The sequence below is a fragment of the Oncorhynchus keta genome, unplaced genomic scaffold, assembly GCF_023373465.1.
Source record: "Oncorhynchus keta strain PuntledgeMale-10-30-2019 unplaced genomic scaffold, Oket_V2 Un_scaffold_22896_pilon_pilon, whole genome shotgun sequence".
NCBI lineage: Eukaryota > Metazoa > Chordata > Actinopteri > Salmoniformes > Salmonidae > Oncorhynchus > Oncorhynchus keta.
Window position 1 is genome coordinate 1 of NW_026290871.1, and position 10,000 is coordinate 10,000.

At 46.2% G+C, this 10,000-nt stretch overlaps 1 pseudogene; it reads right to left on the minus strand.

Moving 5' to 3' along the window:
• Positions 1-6,483: 6,483 nt before the first annotated feature.
• Positions 6,484-10,000, minus strand: part of LOC127928191 (serine protease HTRA3-like) — a 29,527-nt pseudogene continuing 26,010 nt past the window's right edge.

Genomic DNA, 10,000 nt, shown 5'->3' on the forward strand with positions numbered 1-10,000 from the left:
GACCTATAGATTCAGCCCCTGACCATTCAGCCCTGACCTATAGATTCAGCCCCTCATTGATCTATAGATTCAGCCCCTCTCATTGATCTATAGATTCAGATCCCCTCATTGATCTATAGATTCAGCCCCCTCATTGATGACCTATAGATTCAGACTATATAGATTCCCTCATTGACCTATAGATTCAGCCCCTCATTGATCTATAGATTCAGCCCCTCATTGACCTATAGATTCAGCCCCTCATTGATCTATAGATTCAGCCCCTCATTGATCTATAGATTCAGCCCCTCATTGACCTATAGATTCAGCCCCTCATTGATCTATAGATTCAGCCCCTCATTGATCTATAGATTCAGCCCCTCATTGACCTATAGATTCAGCCCCTCATTGATCTATAGATTCAGCCCCTCATCGACCTATAGATTCAGCCCCTCATTGATCTATAGATTCAGCCCCTCATTGATCTATAGATTCAGCCCCTCATTGACCTATAGATTCAGCCCCTCATTGACCTATAGATTCAGCCCCTCATTGATCTATAGATTCAGCCCTCCTATAGATTCAGCCCCTCATTGATCTATAGATTCAGCCCCTCATTGATCTATAGATTCAGCCCCTCATTGATCTATAGATTCAGCCCCTCATTGATCTATAGATTCAGCCCCTCATTGATCTATAGATTCAGCCCCTCATTGATCTATATAGATTCAGCCCCTCATTGACCTATAGATTCAGCCCCTCATTGATCTATAGATTCATAGATTCAGCCCCTCATTGACCTATAGATTCAGCCCCTCATTGATCTATAGATTCAGCCCTCATTGATCTATAGATTCAGCCCCTCATCAGCCCCTCATTGATCTAGATCAGCCCTCATTCAGATTCAGCCCCTCATTGATCTATAGATTCAGCCCCTCATTGATCCCTCATTGACCTATAGATTCAGCCCCTCATTGATCTATAGATTCAGCCCTCATTGACCTATAGATTCAGCCCCTCATTGATCTATAGATTCAGCCCCTCATTGATCTATAGATTCAGATTCAGCCCCTCATTGACCTATAGATTCAGCCCCTCATTGACCTATAGATTCAGCCCCTCATTGACCTATAGATTCAGCCCCTCATTGATCTATAGATTCAGCCCCTCATTGATCTATAGATTCAGCCCCTCATTGACCTATAGATTCAGCCCCTCATTGACCTAGATAGATTCAGCCCCTCATTGACCTATAGATTCAGCCCCTCATTGACCTATAGATTCAGCCCCTCCTATAGATTCAGCCCCTCCTATAGATTGCCCCTCTATAGATTCAGCCCCTCATTGACCTATAGATTCAGCCCCTCATTGACCTATAGATTCAGCCCTCATTGATCTATAGATTCAGCCCCTCATTGACCTATAGATTCAGCCCCTCATTGATCTATAGATTCAGCCCCTCATTGACCTATAGATTCAGCCCCTCATTCTAGATTCAGCCCCTCATTGATCTATAGATTCAGCCCCTCATTGATCTATAGATTCAGCCCCTCATTGATCTATAGATTCAGCCCCTCATTGACCTATAGATTCAGCCCTCATTGACCTATAGATTCAGCCCCTCATTGACCTATAGATTCAGCCCCTCATTGACCTATAGATTCAGCCCCTCATTGACCTATAGATTCAGCCCCTCATTGATCTATAGATTCAGCCCTCATCTCTATAGATTCAGCCCCTCATTGACATATAGATTCAGCCCCTCATCGACCTATAGATTCAGCCCCTCATCGACCTATAGATTCAGCCCCTCATCGATCTATAGATTCAGCCCCTCATCGACCTATAGATTCAGCCCCTCATCGACCTATAGATTCAGCCCCTCATTGACCTATAGATTCAGCCCCTCATTGACCTATAGATTCAGCCCCTCATTGACCTATAGATTCAGCCCCTCATTGACCTATAGATTCAGCCCCTCATTGACCTATAGATTCAGCCCCTCATTGATCTATAGATTCAGCCCCTCATTGACCTATAGATTCAGCCCCTCATTGACCTATAGATTCAGCCCCTCATTGATTCGGCCCCTCCTATAGATTCAGCCCCTCATTGACCTATAGATTCTATAGATTCCCCTCATTGACCTATAGATTCAGCCCCTCATTGACCTATAGATTAGATTCAGCCCCTCATTGACCTATAGATTCAGCCCCTCATTGACCTATAGATTCAGCCCCTCATTGATCTATAGATTCAGCCCCTCATTGACCTATAGATTCAGCCCCTCATTGATCTATAGATTCAGCCCCTCATCGACCTATAGATTCAGCCCCTCATCGACCTATAGATTCAGCCCCTCATCGACCTATAGATTCAGCCCCTCATTGACCTATAGATTCAGCCCCTCATCGACCTATAGATTCAGCCCCTCATCGACCTATAGATTCAGCCCCTCATCGACCTATAGATTCAGCCCCTCATCGACCTATAGATTCAGCCCCTCATTGACCTATAGATTCAGCCCCTCATTGACCTATAGATTCAGCCCCTCATTGACCTATAGATTCAGCCCCTCATTGACCTATAGATTCAGCCCCTCATTGACCTATAGATTCGGCCCCTCATTGACCTATAGATTCGGCCCCTCATTGACCTATAGATTCAGCCCCTCATTGACCTATAGATTCAGCCCCTCATTGACCTATAGATTCAGCCCCTCATTGACCTATAGATTCAGCCCCTCATTGACCTATAGATTCAGCCCCTCATTGACCTATAGATTCAGCCCCTCATTGACCTATAGATTCAGCCCCTCATTGACCTATAGATTCAGCCCCTCATTGACCTATAGATTCAGCCCCTCATTGATCTATAGATTCAGCCCCTCATTGACCTATAGATTCAGCCCCTCATTGACCTATAGATTCAGCCCCTCATTGACCTATAGATTCAGCCCCTCATTGACCTATAGATTCAGCCCCTCATTGACCTATAGATTCAGCCCCTCATTGACCTATAGATTCAGCCCCTCATTGACCTATAGATTCAGCCCCTCATTGACCTATAGATTCAGCCCCTCATTGACCTATAGATTCAGCCCCTCATTGACCTATAGATTCAGCCCCTCATTGACCTATAGATTCAGCCCCTCATTGACCTATAGATTCAGCCCCTCATTGACCTATTGACCTATAGATTCAGCCCCTCATTGACCCAGCCCCTCATTGACCTATAGATTCAGCCCCTCATTGACCTATAGATTCAGCCCCTCATTGACCTATAGATTCAGCCCCTCATTGACCTATAGATTCAGCCCCTCATTGACCTATAGATTCAGCCCCTCATTGACCTATAGATTCAGCCCCTCATTGACCTATAGATTCAGCCCCTCATTGACCTATAGATTCAGCCCCTCATTGACCTATAGATTCAGCCCTCCCTCATTGACCTATAGATTCAGCCCCTCATTGACCTATAGATTCAGCCCCTCATTGACCTATAGATTCAGCCCCTCATTGACCTATAGATTCAGCCCCTCATTGACCTATAGATTCAGCCCCTCATTGACCTATAGATTCAGCCCCTCATTCTATAGCCCTCATTGACCTATAGATTCAGCCCCTCATTGACCTATAGATTCAGCCCCTCATTGACCTATAGATTCATTGACCTATAGATTCAGCCCCTCATTGACCTATAGATTCAGCCCCTCATTGACCTATAGATTCAGCCCCTCCCCTCATTGACCTATAGATTCAGCCCCTCATTGACCTATTAGACCTATAGATTCAGCCCCTCATTGACCTATAGATTCAGCCCCTCATTGACCTATAGATTCAGCCCCTCATTGACCTATAGATTCAGCCCCTCATTGACCTATAGATTCAGCCCCTCATTGACCTTGATTCAGCCCCTCATTGACCTATAGATTCAGCCCCTCATTGACCTATAGATTCAGCCCCTCCTCAGCCCCTTGACCTATCAGCCCCTCATTCTATAGATTCAGCCCCTCATTGATCTATAGATTCAGCCCCTCATTGACCTATAGATTCAGCCCCTCATTGACCTATAGATTCAGCCCCTCATTGACCTATAGATTCAGCCCTCATTGATTCAGCCCTCATTGACCTATAGATTCAGCCCCTCATTGACCTATAGATTCAGCCCCTCATTGACCTATAGATTCAGCCCCTCATTGACCTATAGATTCAGCCCCTCATTGACCTATAGATTCAGCCCCTCATTGACCTATAGATTCAGCCCCTCATTGATCTATAGATTCAGCCCCTCATTGACCTATAGATTCAGCCCCTCATTGATCTATAGATTCAGCCCCTCATTGACCTATAGATTCAGCCCCTCATTGACCTATAGATTCAGCCCCTCATTGACCTATAGATTCAGCCCCTCATTGACCTATAGATTCAGCCCCTCATTGACCTATAGATTCAGCCCCTCATTGACCTATAGATTCAGCCCCTCATTGACCTATAGATTCAGCCCCTCATTGACCTATAGATTCAGCCCCTCATTGATCTATAGATTCAGCCCCTCATTGACCTATAGATTCAGCCCCTCATTGACCTATAGATTCAGCCCCTCATTGACCTATAGATTCAGCCCCTCATTGACCTATAGATTCAGCCCCTCATTGACCTATAGATTCAGCCCCTCATTGACCTATAGATTCAGCCCCTCATTGACCTATAGATTCAGCCCCTCATTGACCTATAGATTCAGCCCCTCATTGACCTATAGATTCAGCCCCTCATTGACCTATAGATTCAGCCCCTCATTGACCTATAGATTCAGCCCCTCATTGAGCCCCTCTATAGATTCAGCCCTCATCATTGACCTATAGATTCAGCCCCTCATTGACCTATAGATTCAGCCCCTCATTGACCTATAGATTCAGCCCCTCATTGACCTATAGATTCAGCCCCTCATTGATCTATAGATTCAGCCCCTCATTGACCTATAGATTCAGCCCCTCATTGACCTATAGATTCAGCCCCTCATTGACCTATAGATTCAGCCCCATTGACCTATAGATTCAGCCCCTCATTGACCTATAGAGCCCCTTCTAGCCCCTCAGACCAGCCCCTCATTGATCTATAGATTCAGCCCCTCATTGACCTATAGATTCAGCCCCTCATTGACCTATAGATTCAGCCCCTCATTGACCTATCAGCCCCTCATTCAGATTCAGCCCTCATTGACCTATAGATTCAGCCCCTCATTGACCTATAGATTCAGCCCCTCATTGACCTATAGATTCAGCCCCTCATTGATCTATAGATTCAGCCCCTCATTGACCTATAGATTCAGCCCCTCATTGAGCCCCTCATTGACCTATAGATTCAGCCCCTCATTGACCTATAGATTCAGCCCCTCATTGACCTATAGATTCAGCCCCCTGACCATAGATTCAGCCCCTTGACCTATAGATTCAGCCCCTCATTGATTCAGCCCCTCCTATAGATTCAGCCCCTCATTGACCTATAGATTCAGCCCCTCATTGATCTATAGATTCAGCCCCTCATTGACCTATAGATTCAGCCCCTCATTGATCTATAGATTCAGCCCCTCATTGACCTATAGATTCAGCCCCTCATTGACCTATAGATTCAGCCCCTCATTGATCTATAGATTCAGCCCCTCATTGACCTATAGATTCAGCCCCTCATTGATCTATAGATTCAGCCCCTCATTGACCTATAGATTCAGCCCCTCATTGACCTATAGATTCAGCCCCTCATTGATCTATAGATTCAGCCCCTCATTGACCTATAGATTCAGCCCCTCATTGATCTATAGATTCAGCCCCTCATTGACCTATAGATTCAGCCCCTCATTGACCTATAGATTCAGCCCCTCATTGACCTATAGATTCAGCCCCTCATTGACCTATAGATTCAGCCCCTCATTGACCTATAGATTCAGCCCCTCATTGATCTATAGATTCAGCCCCTCATTGACCTATAGATTCAGCCCCTCATTGATCTATAGATTCAGCCCCTCATTGAGCCCCTCTATAGATTCAGCCCCTCATTGACCTATAGATTCAGCCCCTCATTGACCTATGATTCAGCCCCTCATTGACCTATAGATTCAGCCCCTCATTGACCTATAGATTCAGCCCCTCATTGATCTATAGATTCAGCCCCTCATTGACCTATAGATTCAGCCCCCTCATTGACCTATAGATTCAGCCCCTCATTGATCTATAGATTCAGCCCCTCACCGACCTATAGATTCAGCCCCTCATTGATCTATAGATTCAGCCCCTCATTGATCTATAGATTCAGCCCCTCATTGACCTATAGATTCAGCCCCTCATTGACTATATAGATTCAGCCCCTCATTGATCTATAGATTCAGCCCCTCATTGATCTATAGATTCAGCCCCTCATTGATCTATAGATTCAGCCCCTCATTGATCTATAGATTCAGCCCCTCATTGACCTATAGATTCAGCCCCTCATTGATCTATAGATTCAGCCCCTCACCGACCTATAGATTCAGCCCCTCATTGATCTATAGATCCAGGTGGTAATAACATGACACTCACCAAGTTAACCAGAGGTCCTCCTGAGTTACCATACTGCTCATCAAGAAGAGATGGAAGACATAGAGAGAGACAGAGACAGAGACAGAGACAGAGAGAGAGAGACAGAGAGAGAGAGAGAGAGAGAGAGAGAGAGAGAGAGAGAGAGAGAACATGGTTATGATTGGAATCTAATCATGGCTTTATAAAGAAATGATTTATTTATTATGTGTTCTTACATTGATGATAGCGTCAGTCTGAATGTAGTCTATGTCTGAGTCTCTGATGCCCAGCTCCTTCCCATCTCTCTGGGCCGTGCTCACTACACACACACACACACACACACACACACACACACACACATACCTCTCTATCAACAATACCATGTGTTCATTTGACATTTCATATGACTTCTTGAATTGACTGAAGCCGTAGCAACTCACCAATCCCCGTGGTAACGGTGTTCTGGAGGGCGAAGGGGCTGCCGATGGCAACAACAAACTCCCCTGGTCTCAGATCAGATGACCGACCCAGAGACAGAACAGGAAGCTTCTTCTACACTCATACACACGAGAGAGAGAGAGAGAGGAGAGGAGAGGAGAGGAGAGGAGAGGAGAGGAGAGGAGAGGAGAGGAGAGTTGAGAGAGAGAGAAGAGAGAGAGAGGAGAGAGAGAGAGGGAGAGAATGAAAGGCATTGCTCATGAAAGTTAAAGTATTTCAGAGAGGTGTGAGAACACACATCATACCCCTCTCTCTCTCTCTCTCTCTCTCTCTCTCTCTCTCTCTCAGAGAGAGGTTATGTACACAAGAAGTATTGCTTGTTTTGGAGAAGATTCTGTCAGAGCTTGTGCAAAGAGACTGAGGGTAGTTCCTAGAGACATCAGGTCTCCATCTCTGGGTTGATGGGTACTGTAGTTCCTAGAGACATCAGGTCTCCATCTCTGGGTTGATGGGTACTGTAGTTCCTAGAGACATCAGGTCTCCATCTCTGGGTTGATGGGTACTGTAGTTCCTAGAGACATCAGGTCTCCATCTCTGGGTTGATGGGTACTGTAGTTCCTAGAGACATCAGGTCTCCATCTCTGGGTTGATGGGTACTGTAGTTCCTAGAGACATCAGGTCTCCATCTCTGGGTTGATGGGTACTGTAGTTCCTAGAGACATCAGGTCTCCATCTCTGGGTTGATGGGTACTGTAGTTCCTAGAGACATCAGGTCTCCATCTCTGGGTTGATGGGTACTGTAGTTCCTAGAGACATCAGGTCTCCATCTATGGGTTGATGGGTACTGTAGTTCCTAGAGACATCAGGTCTCCATCTCTGGGTTGATGGGTACTGTAGTTCTTATACCTCATTATAGTAATACCAAGCAGAGAGGCATCATTCCCATGTTGACCATCAAGCCACGTTGACATGGGCAGTTTGAAGTGACTCAAAGCCATTTTTTTCGCTGATCCGGTTAGTATCTTTTTTTGTTCCTGGATTCTGAACAGCCAAAGAAGCACATGGAATCAGATATTTCAAACCACATTAAAATCTGACCCTGGCCATGTGTCTCGTGTCTGAATGGTCAAATCTGATCCCTGGCCATGTGACTCGTGTCTGAATGGTCAAATCTGATCCCTGGCCATGTGACTCGTGTCTGAACAGTCAAATCTGATCCCTGGCCATGTGACTTGTGTCTGAACGGTCAAATCTGATCCCTGGCCATGTGACTTGTGTCTGAACGGTCGTGTCTGAAATCTGATCCCCCTGGCGATGTGATTGTGTTCTGAACGGTCAAATCTGATCCCTGGCGATGTGACTTGTGTCTGAACGGTCAAATCTGATCCCTGGCCATGTGACTTGTGTCTGAACGGTCAAATCTGATCCCTGGCGATGTGACTCGTGTCTGAACGGTCAAATCTGATCCCTGGCGATGTGACTCGTGTCTGAACGGTCAAATCTGATCCCTGGCCATGTGACTTGTGTCTGAACGGTCAAATCTGATCCCTGGCCATGTGACTCGTGTCTGAACGGTCAAATCTGATCCCTGGCGATGTGACTTGTGTCTGAACGGTCAAATCTGATCCCTGGCCATGTGACTCGTGTCTGAACGGTCAAATCTGATCCCTGGCCATGTGACTTGTGTCTGAACGGTCAAATCTGATCCCTGGCCATGTGACTTGTGTCTGAACGGTCAAATCTGATCCCTGGCCATGTGACTCGTGTCTGAACGGTCAAATCTGATCCCTGGCCATGTGACTTGTGTCTGAACGGTCAAATCTGATCCCTGGCCATGTGACTTGTGTCTGAACGGTCAAATCTGATCCCTGGCCATGTGACTCGTGTCTGAACGGTCAAATCTGATCCCTGGCCATGTGACTTCGTGTCTGAACGGTCAAATCTGATCCCTGGCCATGTGACTTGTGTCTGAACGGTCAAATCTGATCCCTGGCCATGTGACTTGTGTCTGAACAGTCAAATCTGATCCCTGGCCATGTGACTTGTGTCTGAACAGATCTGAATCTGATTTATTTACCCTCAAGTGTTTTTTGTAGACTGTTATTTGGCACATATTGTTGCTTTGCAGTTTGACAAGAACATGTGGTAGCTAACTAGCTTGCTAATTGTTTACAAAAACAACTTAGTGAATGTGCTAGAAAGTGAAACAGCTAGTTGACTGCTGTGGCTAACTAGTTGACTGCTACCATGTCGTTACTATGACAACCAGCGTAGCCATGTCAGCAAATGGCCGCTGTCTGAGCACACACAAATCCGATTTGGTCATTTTGTAACTTGCTGTTTGGACAGTCAGTTTTCCAAAACGGATTTAAAAACCAAACTGTGGTGTGAAAGTCATTGGGACACAGATGCATGTCAGCTGATTGTTGGTTTTGATGTTGGCGATATCAAGACTTCCTGTCTAATTCCTCCTTATCTCACCCACTCTCTGTCTCTTTCTCACCCTCTCTCTCTCAGCCTCTCTCACTTACACACTCTCTCTCACCCTCTCCCCCTTTATCTCAGCCTCTCTCCCTTTATCTCAGCCTCTCTCCCTTTATCTCACCCTCTCCCCCTTTATCTCAGCCTCTCTCCCTTTATCTCAGCCTCTCTCCCTTTATCTCAGCCTCTCTCCCTCTCACCCTCTCCCCCTTTATCTCAGCCTCTCTCCCTTTATCTCAGCCTCTCTCCCTTTATCTCAGCCTCTCTCCCTTTATCTCAGCCTCTCTCCCTCTCTCTCTCACCCTCTCTCCCTTTATCTCAGCCTCTCTCCCTTTATCTCAGCCTCTCTCCCTTTATCTCAGCCTCTCTCCCTCTCTCTCTCACCCTCTCTCCCTTTATCTCAGCCTCTCTCCCTCTCTCTCTCACCCTCTCCCCCTTTATCTCAGCCTCTCTCCCTTTATCTCAGCCTCTCTCCCTTTATCTCACCCTCTCCCCCTTTATCTCAGCCTCTCTCCCTTTATCTCAGCCTCTCTCCCTCTCTCTCACCCT